Source organism: Sorex fumeus, unplaced genomic scaffold, assembly GCF_029834395.1.
Source record: "Sorex fumeus unplaced genomic scaffold, SorFum_2.1 ptg000131l, whole genome shotgun sequence".
Classification (NCBI taxonomy): Eukaryota; Metazoa; Chordata; class Mammalia; order Eulipotyphla; family Soricidae; genus Sorex; species Sorex fumeus.
Window position 1 is genome coordinate 13,502,183 of NW_026606188.1, and position 16,334 is coordinate 13,518,516.

The following is a 16,334-nucleotide window of genomic DNA, read 5'->3' on the forward strand; positions in this document are numbered from 1 at the left end:
AGCACATCACTGTGATGAGAAAGTGGGTGTTAAAGAAAACAGGACAAAATACTTCTGCAAGATGACAGATGCACAGAGCATCCGAGTACTCTATAGAAATGTTGAAGACCTTTTTGTCTGTGTTTCTTTAATGTTTGGAAATAGGACCAGAGAAAACGCTCAGAAGGTTGGAGAAAATGATTTGCATGTGGGAGGTCTTGTTAGCACCCAGTAACAAGATTCCCCAGGCATCAAGCCAGAAATAGCACCGAGCATGACCAGATACAGTCTGCAAACAAAGAAATGTTTGGAGATTTTCACAGTAATAACTTTCAGAGTATTTTCCTTTTCTCTGCAATCATTTGCTGAAGAATATTCTGGATATAAGGACCCTAAAGTATACAAAACAGTAAACTTTTACACATAAATCTAAATGACTATCACCTAAAGTATTATGCCAAACATTACTATCATTTACCAGTAACTCCTGCACCAGAGTTTCCTCACTTTCATTACCACAGATTTGTTTCTCCCGTTTTATTTTTATTTTTCTATTGCATCACTGTGAGATACTATTACAGAGTTGTTCATGGCTGGGTTTGTCATATGACGTTCCAACACCAATCTCTTCACAGGTGTACATTTACCACCATCATCACCAGTGTCCCTCCTGCCACTGCCCCACCATCCCACCCCCACTGTCTGCCTATATGGAAGGTACTTTTCCGCTCCCTCCCTTCCTCCCTCTACGCCCCTCCACTTGTCAGTTCTTGTCAGTGATCATTTCCAACTACGTTGTCATAGTGATCCCATCTTCTTCTTCTTCTTTATTTTTTTTCTTTTCTGGTCACACCTGGCGATTCACAGGGGTTACTCCTGGCTCTGCACTCAGGAATTACTCTTAGCGGTGCTCAGGGGACAATATAGAATAATGGGAATTGAACCCGGGTCGGCGATGTACAAGGCAAACGGTATGTCACTGTGACATTTTTCTCATTAGCAACGGAGCACACCTACCTATGTGTACTGGCTTTTGATGCAGAGGTGGGCCAAACCTGACTGTGCTCACAATTTACTCTTGACTCTGCTCATGGGCTACTCGTAGCTTGGGGATCACCTGTGTTGCCAGGGATCGAACCAGGGTCAGTGACGAGAAAGGCTTCTTTTCTTGGGGGCTGGAGAGATAAAAGGGCTAAAGCACATCTACACTCATAAAACACAATGACCTAAATGTTTTTTCCTATATTCTAATAAGATCTGTCTATCAAAATTATATATCATGAAGTGTTCTTGGAAATACTTCCTCTTTTATTATTCTTAAAAGTCTGTACAAAAGAAACATTCATTTTGTCTAGATGTCTGGAAGAGTGACCTGTGAGGATAGCTGGGTCAAATTTCTTTGCAAGAGCTTTTTGTGAACTTAATTTATTAAACATAAAACTTACGTTTTCTTGTTCTTCTCATGTTTTAAAATGCTGTTCTTCTGAATCATGATCTTTTATTCAAGTTACCAAATGTATAATCTAAATTGTTCAGAATTCTTAACAGTATTTGTAGGATCTGTAGTGATGCCTCTTCCAATGACAGTATTAATATAATTTGTGTTTTCTCTCAACTTTTCTTCTTAACTAGCTCATTGCATCTTTCTTTGTTTTAAAGTTTTCAACAAAATTGGACATTTTCCTATTCCACTGATTTCTTCTTTTATAGTTACTACTTCCTTCTTCCTTAGGCATGTTTAATTGCTCTCTTCTGTTATAAACTTAAACTACTGATTCTCATTCTTCTTTATTAACATATACACGTGAAATTATAAAGTTCTCTCCAAGTCCTAGTCATTTCAGTTATAATTTACAAGTTCACATAAAAATTTTCTGCTTCAAAGATGAAAATGTTTTTCTACTTTCTACTGTAACTTTGAACTGTTTAGAAATATCCTGGTAATTTCCAAACATTTGAACCTTTTTCTGATATGGAATTGTATTTAACTCCACAACACTCTGAAAACATGCACTGTTTAATTTCATTCCCCTGAAATTTGATAGTTCTTTAAGAACCTGAATATCTTGGCAAACTTCCCATTGCACTTTAAAAATAAAAAGCAGTGATCAATTGTTAGGAGTGTTCTATACTATCAGATTTTAAATACAACGTCCTATAAATGCCAGCTGCATTGAGTAGATTAATCCATGTCATCTTCTATTGCCTTACTGATATATCTTAAACATTTTTATCAGTTATATATTTTAAATCTACTGCTATGAATTCATAGCTGTCTTAACTGGTTGTTATGTTAACTTACTACATTCAGAAAGTATTTCTTAGGCGATATATTTAAGGAGTATGTCTTTCTGACAAACTGATTCATTCATCATTATTTTCTACTTTGCCTTTTATAACATTACTTTTTCCTTTTCTATATTGTATAGTATTGATATACTCATTTTAGTTTTTTTCACTTGCATGTACTACATTTTCTTTTAACCTTACGGTTTTTTTTTAATATAAACAGAAAATAGGCCTTATTTATGAGACTTAGCAATATTCACACCTTCGGTGAAGCATTTTAATTCATTTTACATTTAACAGAATTATCAATACAGACTGACTTAAGTATCATGTTGCTATCATTTTAATTTGTCTTATCTATTCTTTCTTCCTTTTCTTCCTTTAGACTTCCTATCTTGAGTTCTTTGGAACTAATCATTTTCCTTTACTATTTCTCCTGGTCTACTAGTTTGTCTGATATGCCTTTTGGTATATTTTAGTGGTTACCCTAAAAGTAAAAAAAGGCATACTCCCTGTTTGATGGATATTATTTTCTAGAAGCTCTATATTGTTTACCTACCTCTGAAACAACATTTCCTTCTTCCAGACAATTATATTGCAAGTAAAGACAAAGGACAATTTAGAAAAGTTTAGAAACAGAAATTGCGGGTACTCTGAACATTGATGCCCACTCACAATTTCTGCTTTTGAATCTCAATAGGAGTGAAAGGCTTAGGAGACTAGAATGAGGTCAGCTCCTCCATTAGTGGAAGGAAGTGGTTGATTCCCAATGGAAGGATGGAAATCCTTCACACCTAAAGAAATCCTTCACACCTAGGGGGAGTGGGTCATGAGCACGTGGATGATGGGCAGTATCTTTGTGTACATCAAAATCAAAAACCTGAACAATATTACTACTCTATCATCCAAAACGTAATAAAACATACATGCATTCATTAAAAATAAGATTAGGATGCTAAACTTAAAGAAATGAATAAAAATCTTAAAGTATAGGTAATAAGGGTGTCCCACTGCCTTCCACTGTGGGTAGGGTCTGATAACTCTGATAAAAAATTATTTAAAAAATTATATCAACAGAAATAAGAAGTAATCTTATGGACTCTTAAACTAGTCAATAAAAATATAAATGAATTTCAAGACATGTCATGAGAATCAGAGATTTTAAAGAGGAAAATAAAAAAGGAGGAGGATAGGGGAGGAAATAAAACAAATCTCCAAGAATCAACAAGCTGCAACAAAAGATTTATCATGGGTAAAACTGGAGTCCTGCAAACGAGTGTAAATAATAGATTAAAACAATTCTGTGAGAATTTTCCAAAAATGATTTCTGCCCCTCTCAGAGAGCCTGGCAAGCTACTGAGAGTATTTCACCTGCATGGTAAAGCCTGGCAAGCTAACCGTGACGTATACGATATGCCAAACACAGTAAAAAGAAGTCTCACAATGGAGACGTTACTGGGCCTGCTTGATCAAACCGATGAACAATGGGAGAACAGTGACAGTGACAGTGATTTAAAATATTAGATCAGACTTCTTTCACTCTGCAGACACCCATGTTCTCTCTTGAACACGTACTTCTTTCTCACATAAGCTTCTTCCCCTCAGAAGACAGTACTCACTCTTGAACCCCTACCTCTCTCTCTCTCCTCTCTCATGTCTTTAAATTTCTTTCAATAAGAATTATTCTGCTTCAAAAAAAAAAAGACTGAGTTTTCAATTTGATTCTAATGAACACTGCCTTGTTAAAACAAAGCAATACTGTGCAAAGAAATAAAGCAGAATTAGAATTATCCCAATATTGTCTATAAAATTTGCATAATGTGATTTAAGAGTACACTCCATGCCAAAAATCAATAGTTGGAAAATGTGGCCTACTCGTGAAAGGTAAAGCGAAATAATGAAATCAGTCTCAAGATTGTTTTAAACATATAAATCATTTCAATGATTACAGCGATATGCCAGACACAGTAACAACAAAGTCTCCAATGGAGACGTTACTGGGCCCGCTCGAGCAAATCGACGATCAACGGGAGGGCCTTTACCTTTACCTTTTACAGCTATGTGTTAATAAATCTGTGCACATGCAAATAAGATATAAAACATTGGGAAAGACCAAATAGCAAACAGCAGAGTTATACAACTGCAAAATGCTCCAAATAAAATTTTGGCCTAAAGTTTTTGGCACCTCATTAAAACACTGTAGAAATCACATCAAAGAATCAATAAACTTGAAAATGGCAAGGTAAAGGTAAAGGTAAAGGCCCCCCCCCCCCCCGTTGATCGTCGATTTGCTCGAGCGGGGCCCAGTAACGTCTCCATTGGAGACTTTGTTGTTACTGTGTCTGGCATATCGAATACTCTCGGTAGCTTGCCGGGCTCTCCGAGAGGGGCGGAGGAATCGAACTCGGGTTGGCCATGTTGGCCGCTTGTAAGGCGAACGCCCTACCCGCTGTGCTATCGCTCCAGCCCAGAAAATGGCAAAACAGAAAAAAAAAAAAAGAATTATTCTGCTTCACTATATATATGTATATATATAATAGATCATAAATATTAAGGTGCTTTGCAATTATTCAAGATAAAAAAAAAGTCTCACCAATTAGAAACAGAATGGAAACATCCCTAACTCAAATTTTACTCTACTTGTAGTTATTAAAAGATCGAAGCTTTCAGACAAAATATAAAGCTATCTGCACTTTATATTCATAGTCACATCATAGGGGGGCATTTGTACATATGCCCCCCCTAACTCCTTCAGCAATAAGGGGGGAAGGAGATAGGCGGGCATATGTACAAACTGAAATAAGATTGTTTTATGGTCACAAAAGATATGATTCTTTACATGGAAAAATCCAACGGCTCTATGAAAAAGTCACTGAAATAACTGGATTTAAAAGATCACAGGATTCAGACAAATATATAAAAATCAACCATATTTCTATAAGTTACCAAAGACAGAGAAATTGAAGAAAATTTTCATTTACAATGATATCCAAATAACTAGATTGAAATCTATATATGAGCAATCTGTCTATAGAATGATCATAAAGAACATACGACTACATAAATGGTGATATCCTGTGTTCTCTGAACATGATTACTAAGATTTCAGTTCTTTTCAAGTTGATTGATAAATTCCCTATCATCGAAATTAAAACCTCTAGAAACGGAGGAAGTCAAATTAAGTGATTTGAAACAGGAGAACAGGTAATACTCTTAATCATATGCAAAGTATTAAGAAACCAAGCAATGTACCTAAGAAATTGGACAATCCACACACACAAAAAAAAACCCAAGACTTGGTCAGAAGAACTATGGTGTGAGGGTGCTGAGCTGGGGGTGGAGGGTACGGGAAGGACCTTGGGCTAATGGTGGAGCTCCTGGACCTGCAGGGGTGGGCATGGTGATGGGGCATGGAAAGGAAGAAAGGGGGGTCGCGGAGCACTTGGGGATTTTGGTAGTGAAGGTGGAGTGACTGACATCAAAACAACACTGATCTAAAAATAAAATAAAATAAACTTCAAATTAACATCCTCTTGATATTTCTGTAGAAACCTGCAAATGACCTCTAAAAAATTATAAAAAGGCAAAGAAATTAGAATAGCCAAAATTATTATGAAAAAACATAAATTAGAGCACTCATTAAATGACTTTAAGGTTTATTATAAAACAAAGATCACAAGCTGTTAAACTATAAAAAGGTCAAAGAATTATCCAGAATAGACTCATATTAGTGGTGAACTGACTGATTTTCAATGTTTCACTCAATAGAGAAAACTGTTTCCAACAAAAGGTGCTAGAGTAAGGAGATGAGCCTTCAGTCTATCTCACACCAAATACAGAAACAATCCCAATGAACAGTATTTCTTGATATAAATGTCAATTTCTTAGAGAAGAAAACCTCAGAAATAACTCAATTATGCCTTCAGCAAGTTTAGAGGTACATCATGAAATTTTAAAATGTGCAAATTCAACTTAAACAAAAAGCAAAGTTACTCCTTTTTAAAAAGTTAGGAAAATGGAAAACGTCAGAATACAATATACTTATGATGTACCTGTATGAGCATTGTATACATTTCTTATAAATCACAATATAATGGCCTAAAATGAGCACCAAAAAAAAAAGAAAATCACAAAGAAAACAAGCAAATAAACACAAGTACATTTTCAGAGAAACAGTAATCAGATAAAGGTAAATTACAATCATGGTCTGAGGACTCTATACCTACTAAAGGCATTTAAATGAAAAAGACTGAGATAACTAAGAGATGCTAAAGATATAGAGCAATTGTATCTGTAAAATGGGAAAAGTCTGGTAGATTCACTTACTATACATACAACTGACAATCTCAGTTTCTAGAATGTGCCCAAAAATCTCATGAATGCTCACAGTAGCTTTACTAATAGCAGTGCAAGTATTTGTGAATAGGGAATGGTCAAAAAACTGTGCAAATCAACTTAGCTAAGACAGAAACCATTTCAAATGCAAAAATACAGATGGTCCTCAAGAACACCATGCTTAGAAGAAAAAAAGTCATATGTATGAAATTCTTGAAGAAATGAAATGAATTTATAAGGGAAAAAAAAAGACAAGTGGTTTACAGAGACTAAAGGTAAAAACTGTGAAAAAGTGTAGACAGGAAGTTTGGGAGATGCATTTGTATATTTCAATGTAAAGATTATTGATTGTGCAAGGAAAATATATTACTCTTGATAATGGTAGCACTGCACTATAGCGCTGTCCTCCTGTTGTTCATCGATTTGCTCGAGCAGGTCCAGTAACGTCTCCATTGTAAGACTTGTTGTTACTGTGTTTGGCATATGGAATACGTCATGGGGAGCTTGCCAGGCTTGATAATGGTATAGTAGTGACATAAGTGTATACATAAAGCACAACTTGTTTATTTTTTAAAAATCCATGTCAATTATCCTCAATAACATTAATTCCTTAAAAGGAGCTCTCCTTAGGAAATACAAACTAAAGAATTCACTCACTCATGATGCCTAGTTATCTAGAACATGTAAAAAATAGATAGTATTTAACACAGCCCTCTACCTTATTGCTTTATACTTTTTAAATGCCAACAGAAATAAAAAAACAATAACGTCACTTTGGAAAGCCAATACTTTAAAGTCATATTCCCTATCACTAAACATCATAATTGATACTAAAACTCTGGAGACTCTGCTCTAAAAGAAGCACCACCAAGTTTTGAGGTATCATTCCTATTTTCAACATAACATAGGATATATATTGGCCAAAGTAATGATGAAAACAAGTTTTAAAAATTAGAAGTAAAAAAAAAAAAATCCCTAAAATTAGAAGTAAAGCAACAAAACTAAGTATCTGTAAATAGTCAATTCCATAAACCGGTTACTACATACTGTCACTGTCACTGTCCTCCTGTTGTTCATCAATTTGCTCAAGCAGGCCCAGTAACATCTCCATTGCGAGATTTCTTGTTTCTGTGTTTGGCATATACAAATATGTCAGGGGTAGCTTGCCAGGCTTTGCCATGCAGGCAAGACACTCTCAGTAGCTTGCCGGGCTCTCCGAGAGGGGAGGAGGTTACTACATACACAAGAGAAAACTCAAAACTTTCCTATAACCAAAATTAGAAAAAAGAAAAACTTGTCATTGAAAGTTTCCAGTCACGGTTCGATCAAACCATAAAACGGCTATAAATATGAAGAAGGAATGCCGTAAGATAAGAAAGTAAACCAAAAATATAAAGCATAAAATCTTCTCTAAAAATATAAAGCAATGCATGATGAACATAAAGTTTGGACACTTACATGTTTGAGAAACTTCTTATCATAAATAAGTTATCTCCAAATTAACCTAAAAGTCCAACATAAATTGATCTGAAATATCTAGGGATTTTTATTTAAGTCTAAAGTTTATCTGGAGAAGACTGAAGAAGAAACACGAAGTTAAGCACAACTTTGTAGAAAGTAATAAACAGGGAGAAATGATGGTCAAAATGTTAAATACGCATGCCCCTTAAACCAACAATTCCATTGCTAGGTATCCACACCCCAGAACAGCCACAAAAAGACAAAAAGTTTTTTGGGCAGTAATTGGCCTAAGGAGCCAAGCTGGAGGGCTGGGAAAGTGGACAGTCTCATGTTTTACCTTCCTCTATACCGTTTGGATTTTTTAAGTACAGGATGATCGAAAGTTTGTAATTAAGAACTAATGAACAAATTCGGAAGTCGGCTTCAACAAAAGTATAATTTGTGGCAGCAAAAAGAAACTGCAACGAGTTTAAACCTTTTCCAGGGAATGGCTAAGCAAACAGCCCATCCAACTTAACGGGGCCTTTGCAGAACATCAGGGAGATCTATTTAGGACAAGTCAAGATGTACAAGATATGTAATTAAGCGGAAAAGCACGTGGCAAATCAATGTCTGATGCCCAAGGTCCTGAATGCAGCCCTACCAAACACGGCGCAGATGAGTACAGGCTGGAGAGATGCGCAGAGACACGTACACGCTGGACAGATACACACGAACCCTTACATGCGGGAGAGATGCATGCAAGCCCGGACAATGCTGGAAAGACACGCAGGACCCCGTACATGCTGGACAGACGTGCAGGAACCCGTACATGCCACAAAGACGCACAGGAACCCGTACACACCAGAAAGATGCACAGGAACCCGTACATGCCAGAGAGACTCGCAGGAAACCGTACATGCCAGAGAGACGCACAGGAACCCGTACATCTGGACATTTGAGCACGAACCCGTACAGGCTGGACAGGTATGTATGAACCTATATACGCCGGACAGATGCACATGAAACCGTACCCCGTACACGCTGAACAGATGCGCAGGAACCCTTTCCTGAGTCCTGATGCTGCATGCACCCAAGCTGCGGTACCTTCACCTCTGCCTCCACTACTTTTTTGGCACCGCGGAGTTTTACACAAGCTTGCAGCTCCGCAATTAACTTTCAAAAAATGAAACAGCCATTTCATAGAAAAATTACATAGATTCCAAAAGGCAATCACAAAATTTGGGGGGGGGGATGTTAGACCACTTATTGACGCTATCTTCAAGTTACTAACTTTGTCGTGGCATGATCTGCAGTCTTGCACAGAGGTGATGCCATTTTTGAGAAACTGGATCAAAGAATTCATGATAAAAATAGAAATAGAGTTTTTAAAAAAAAGAAAGAACAGAAAACTTCACGACCCGGTAATGGAGAACTGTGTCTCTACAGACTAAAAATAGAAACATAACGCATGCTGCAGAGGGAAAGTTCCTAAACAGATTACTGGTCCTTCCTGAGGGGAAGAAAGAAGGGGAAGGGGAGGAAAGGGGGATGGAGAGGAGGGAGGGAGGGAAGGGAGGGAAGGGAAGGGAAGGGAAGGGAAGGGAAGGGAAGGGAAGGGAAGGGAAGGGAAGGGAAGGGGAGGGAAGGGAAGGGAAGGGAAGGGAAGGGAGGGAGGGAGGGAGGGAGGGAGGAAGGGAGGAAGGAAGGAAGGAAGGAAGGAAGGAAGGAAGGAAGGAAGGAAGGAAGGAAGGAAGGACGGACGGACGGACAGGCTATATACTCCTCCTCTTTCATTCAACTTGGAGTGAGTGGCTTTTAACTCAATTTCTTATGTGAGCAAAAATGACTCAGAGCAGAGACCAGCGGCTAAGGAGGATGGGAGGTGTGTGTGCCTGGGTGCAGGCAGGGCCCAGGACTGGGTGCAGGAAGGGCCGAGCTGCAGGCAGGGGCAGAATTAGGGATCGGGGTGCACAGAGGGCCAGGGTCCGGAGTGAGAGATACATGCATGATCCGGGCCGTGGCGCACAGCAGGACCGGGCCGGGGTGCACACAGGGCCAGGGCCGGGTGCACGCAGGGTCCAGGCCAAGGTGCACTCAGAGCCCGGGTCGGGGTGTAAGCAGTGCAGGCCCGGGTGCAGGCAGGGCAGAGGCGGGGTGCAGGCAGGCCCGGGTGGAATGCAGGCAGGGGGCGGGCCGAAGTGCAGACAGGGCCCGGGAAAAGGTGCAGGCAGTGCTGGCCGGGGTGCAGGCACGGCCCGGGGTGCAGGCAGAGCCCCAGGTGCAGGCAGTGTCGGGCGGGGTGCAGGCAGGGCCCCGGGTGCAGGCAGGCCCGGGAGGGCTGCAGGCTGGGCCGAGGTGGGTGCGCGACCAGCCCCACGGCCAGCCGGGTCACCCGCAGAGCGGCGGCTGCGGCAGTTCGGGTGGGAATGCAGGGAAGGGGAACGGGCGGTGCTGTGGCGTCCAGCCAGCAGGGACGGCGCGGAACCGGGTGGCCGGGAGGGCAGGCCAGGGGCACCGAGCCCACCCCCAGGGCCGGCGCCCGCGAGGGACAGGCCGGCGCCGGCGGGTCGGCCCTGGCCCGGGGTGGGCGGCAGCGAGCTCCTCGGCCCGACCCGCACAGGTCCGAGCAGAACACACCAGAGTCGAGGGGGTGGAAGACGAAAAAGCCCCTCACCGGAATGTCCAGGGGCTTCGGGACGTCCAGCGCGGGACCCAGCCGCCACCACCGCCTCCTTCTCCGCCTCCGGCTCCTCCCCGCCCAACGCGCGGCGGCGGCGGCGGCGGCGGCGGCGGCGGCGGCGGAAGCAGAGGCGGCGGCGGCGCGGCCCGCCTCTTGCGCCGCGGCGGATACCGGAGGGGATGCGGGCCACGCCCCCGAGCCCGCATGAACCAATCGACGCAAAGAACCCCTGCGGAAACGCCTCCTTAGCCAATCGAAACCCGAGCAGTGGGTTACGTCACGGGTTGGGACGTGGCAGCGCAAGGGCAAACTACTAAAGCGGCCTGAGAGCCAGGCCCCGCCCAGTTCCCTCGGGGACTGCCGCGATTGGCTGGGGAGCGGAAGCACGCGCGCCTCGCCCCGCCCCCGTCGCGCGGCCCGCCCTGTGTCCCTGCGCGCTGCAACGTGTGCTGGGGGCGCGGCAGCCGTGGGCAGCCTGTGGCTGGGGCGCCGCGGGGGAAGGGCACGCCTGCTTGGAGGCCGGCGAGCCCCATGGACAAGGTCTCCGAGCAGCCGGCATGCAACCCCGCGGCCTGCTGAGTCTGCCCGGAGCCTGGGGTTTGCAGCTCCAGGCGGCTCGCTGCCCAGCTGCGGGCCCTGGACGCCTTTCCCGCCGCATGTGACCGGCGCAGCGGAGCTCTGGCGTCAGCGGTGCGAAGTCGCACTTGCGGCCAGCTTGCCGACCACAGGCCCTTCCTCCCGTCGGTGGCCGCACCCCTTCCACCCACTGAACACGGGCCCGTCCCTGGCCGCTGCCAGGTCTCACGAGATGCCCACACTGCTTTTTTTGGTGTGGTCTTTTGTTTAGTTTTGATTTTTGCTCTTTGGGGGAAACAAATCATTCAAGCCTGAAATTTAAGTTATGTGAATGTGCTGGGCCTTCTGTGAAAACAAATCTTAAATCTCACCCCACTTCTCTGTTTCTCGTGTAAAAATAATTTCCACTAATTATTTCTTTGCACATGTGACTTTCCCCCCATTCAACTCCTTTTATGCGAAAGAGAATTCACAATGTCATCACATTTCCCCAATTTCTCTCCACAATGCTGCATGTTAATCTCACTGTTATATAGTCTGTTGAGGTCAGTATCTCCGAAGATTGTGTATTTTTTTCTTCCTATTGCTGTGTATACCACTGCAATGTTCTTTAGGTTTTTTTTTATTTCCTTTAAACAATTACATTTTTTATTTTTTATTTCCTTTAAACAATTACATTTTTTATTTCCTTTAAACAATTACATTTTTCAATTTCCTTGTGGGAAAATTTTTTAAGTATTATAAATGGAAAACGATTCAGATTTTTCATTTATCCTAAATCGAATGCAACTAAAAAAAATGAATACGAAACACAGTATAATAGTTTTTCTAGAAACTATTATATACTATAAAGTTTCTGAGCCTAAACAAACCCCAGCTAAAAAAGTGGAGTTTCCTCAGCATTAGAAGATTGTAAAAACAAAGAATACAAATGGCATGTTTACTATGAAGCAATCGAAGAGTAGGGAAAAATAGAGCCAAGTGGTAATTACTCTCTAACCATGTGAGTGAATTCTCGTCCTGCATGCCATTCCAACTGAAGTCATTCGAGGCATCAGAGGAACCTAAGTTATTCTGGGGCAACACTAATACTGAGAGATTGTGCTCTCAAGCCATATTCTAATATAGTACCTGCATTATAGCTGTATGCCACTAGACAAACCTTTCTGGCCAAGAATTCCTATTTAAATAGGAGTAAAATTAAACTAAAAAATTCAATGCCATGTAACTAGATATAGTAAATACCAAATACAAATTAGCTTATATATTTTATTATTACATAGATAAAGAGAAAATAATAGGTATTTATTAGCTAATGTATTATCTATTTCAGCCATAGGAAGCAATTATAAAGGCTGAAGATAGCACATGATATGATACAGTCATTATTAAAGCTTGATGCTGAAAGCAATAGCATCAGCATTACCTGGGAACTTTATTTCAATGGAAATTATCAGGTAATTCCAACCTCAGATTGTAATCAAACTTATAAATGTAAGACAATCAATCTTTACTTTTGCATGCCTCCGTATGGTTTTGATAAGCATAAAATTTGATGACCACACATGTAATAGAAAAAGAATAGGTCAAGGAGTAAGAAAATCTGGGTTTTAATCTGAATCTTTGAGCAATATCAACAAAAATGAAGACTTAAAAATTTTCTGAAAAGCAATAAGTGTCGAAATTATCATTATCAGCTTCTCTGTTAAATTCAGTACAGCCTCAGCAATACCCAAAGCATTTATTCAATAATAATGACTGAATTTTGCTAAGGACAAAGAGCTTTACAACATTTTTACTTTCTTTGATTCGGTCCTCTCATCTCAAATTCTAGTGTAGCACTGAAAAATCAATTTATATCTTTTCTTATTTTTTTATTGTGGGGAGTTTCTCAGTTTTCAGTGAGACGGCTAATCTTATGGAAGTAAATCAATTGTGGCTGCAACCAGAAGTCCACCAGATAATTATTTAAAGTTGAAGCAGGGTAAATCATTCTTTGTCTCTAGACTGTCTTGTTTCTTATCAACAGACATACTTCCTCTGAATTTTATACCTCTAAATTTTATGAGTCATTAGCCACATCTGAAGTTCTCTCTCAGGCTTAATTCTCAAGGCAAGGGCAGGCAAAAGAACTATGGGATGAATTCAAGAGGAACAACATAGAAATCATCAGAATTCCAGAGGGACAGGGAGGAAACCCCAATGAGGTGGTAACAATTAAAGACATCATTGTGACAATTTCCCAGAGATGGAAATCGCAGGCATCCAGGTCCAAGAAAGCTCAAGGGTATCAGCTAAAAGAGACCCTAATAGAAAGACTCTATGATATATCCTAATCAGAATGATTAATACCGTAGATATACAAAACTGCAGCAGCAAGATCAAAGAAGGAAATTACATACAAAGGAGTGTCCCTTAGATTTATAGTAGACTTATCAGACAAAACCCTCTGGACCCAAGGGCAGTGGTGGGATATTGTGAAAAAACTCAATGAAATGAATGCCTAACCAATAATATTTTACCTGACTAGACTCTTATTCACATTTAAAGTAAACAACTTCATGGAGGGGGTATGGTGCCGCCAGCAGGTCAATCTGTACCTGTGAGGCAAGTGCATCAGCAGCCTCATGGTGCCTTCAGACTTCCAGATACCCCAAAATTGCTGCTGTGCCTTTGGCCAGACCCCAAAAACTTGGGGCAAAGTTTACCAAGAAAGTAAACGGCCAAAAGTTAGGTATGTGGGAAACACACCCACAAACCACCTCCGGCTCAGCTATATAATTGGAGGCAAGGCCTCTTTGGTTCTTGATTGAACTGCTTAATGGACATGATCCCAGAGACTCAGAAATGAATCTCAAAACCCAGTGGCTTTAGGTAAAAATGCGTCTGGTCTCTGCAGTAGGCAACCGGTGCTGGGCCAACCCAGGTGGGAATAGGTTTCGTGCCTTGGCCTGTTCCCCCTGGAAGCACAGTGGCCGCCATCCATCTGAGGCCACTGGATAGTCACATTTGGGCCCCCAGTGACGAGACACACAGGGCCTCACGGGATGAGGGTGGAGCCGGGCTTGTCCTCCCCACCCCAACGATACCCCAAGTCATCGCCCACGAATGGCCTCTCTGACTCCTGATCAAGCTGCTTAACGGCCATGATCCCAGAGACTCAGAAACAAATCTCAAAACCCAGTGGCGTTTGGCAGAAATGCATCTGGACTCCATAGTACGTTACTGTTGCCGAGCCACCCCAGGGAGGAACGTGTGTTGTCCCTCCGCCTGCTCCCTCTTGGCGACTTGGTGGCTGTCATCCTCTAGAGGCCATTGGACAGTCAGGCTTGGACCCGCAGTGACGAAACTTGTTGGGTCTCATGGGATGTGGGGGGAGGTGGAGCCTGGCCTGTCCTCCCCACCCTAACGAGACCCCAAGTCATCACCCACAAACGGCCTCTCTGGCTCCTCATCAAGCTGCTCAGCGGCCTTGATCCCACAGACTCAGAAACAAATCTTGAAACCCAGCGGCTTTTGTCAGAAATGTGTCTGGACCCCGCAGTAGGTTACTGTCACCGGGTCACCCCAGGGGGGAATGGGTGCTGTCCCTCCGCCTGCTCCCTCTTGGTGACTTGGTGGCTGTCATCCTCCAGAGACCATTGGACAGTCAGGCTTGGGCCCGCAGTGACGAAAATTGTTGGGTCTCACGGGATGGGGGGGAGGTGGAGCCGGGCCTGTCCTCCCCACCCCAATGAGACTCCAAGTCATCGCCCACGAATGGCCTCTTTGGCTCCTCATCAAGCTGCTCAATGGCCATGATCCCAGAGACTCAGGAGCAGATCTCTAAACCCAGTGACTTTTGGCAGAAATCCCTCCAGATTTAAGTGTTAAAATTTCAGAATTTCAAGACCACATGACCCTACTGCAGCCACACGACATCATATGTTAGTCATAACCAGCAATAGAACACAAATTGTCTATTGTTGCCTTTTCAGCAGATCTGAGTGTTGGGGTAAAATCTTAAATAATGGTGGGTCTGGTGTCGAAATAGTGAATGTGATCAAAGTAGAGAGAGAGTAATGTAGAAAATCATCTGCCCCACAGGCAGGGGGAGGGTGTGGGATGGGGGTATACTGGGATTTTTGGTAGTGGAGAATGGGCACTGGTGAAGGTACGGGTGTTTCACTGTATGATTGTGACTTAGACCCAAAAGCTTTGTAGCTGCTCTCACGGTGATTCAATAAATAAAATTATAAAAAATGGAAAGAGGAAAAAAAAGTAAGGTGGAGTTCATGCACAATTCAATCAGCTAATCAGTGGCTGAATAAATAGCAGTACTCCTACAAAAAAAGAGAAAAAAAAACAACTTCATGGATAAATAACAGCTCAGTAACTTCATAGACTCAAAACCAACTTTAAAAGAAAGATGGAAGGAGCTATTGTAAGGGAAAACAAATCCTATAAACACAACAAACTTTTATAGAGAGATGGCATAAAATCCATGACAATAGTCTCTCTCAATGTCAGTGATTGAAACTAGTCAATTAAGAGACACAGGGTAGCAAAATGAATTTTAAAAAACTGAATCCAACCTCCTGCTGTTTGCAAGAAATGTATTTGAATAAGAACAGATACTACACTTGATCTTAGCCAAAAGGCCGAATTGGGCTGGAGTGATAGCACAGCAGTATGGCGTTTGCATTGTGCGCTGTAGGCCCTGCCGAACCGGGTTCGATTCCTCTGCCCCTTTGGAGAGTCCAGCAAGATACCAAGAGTATCTCACCCACGTGGCAAAGACTGGCAAGCTCCCTGTGATATATTCGATGTGCCAAACACAGTAACACCAAGTCTCACAACGGAGACGTTACTGGGCCCACTCGAGCAAATGAACAATGGGAGGACAGTGCTACAGTTGTGCTACAGTGCTATATTTGAATAGTCAGAGCAAACACAGACTCAAACTTGAAGGTTAGAAAATAATTCTTTAGCAAATAACTCCTTCAAAAGGACTGGGGTGGCCATAGTAGAATCTAGTGACATAGATTCAAGG

At 42.0% G+C, this 16,334-nt stretch overlaps 1 protein-coding gene and 1 non-coding gene across 3 annotated transcripts in view; both read right to left on the reverse strand.

The window, feature by feature from the left end:
- PJA2 (praja ring finger ubiquitin ligase 2) overlaps positions 1 to 10,887 on the reverse strand; it is an 81,679-nt gene extending 70,792 nt beyond the window's left edge. For both annotated transcript variants that reach the window (XM_056139018.1, XM_056139017.1), the window contains exon 1: positions 10,721 to 10,887. The gene's annotated coding sequence lies outside the window, so the exon portion shown is untranslated. The remainder of the gene's footprint in view (positions 1 to 10,720) is intronic.
- Positions 10,888 to 15,759: 4,872 nt separating this feature from the next.
- On the reverse strand, positions 15,760 to 15,952 carry LOC130015831 (U2 spliceosomal RNA). Its single transcript, XR_008791155.1, has one exon. It is a non-coding gene; the product is annotated as a U2 spliceosomal RNA (small nuclear RNA).
- Positions 15,953 to 16,334: the final 382 nt, after the last annotated feature.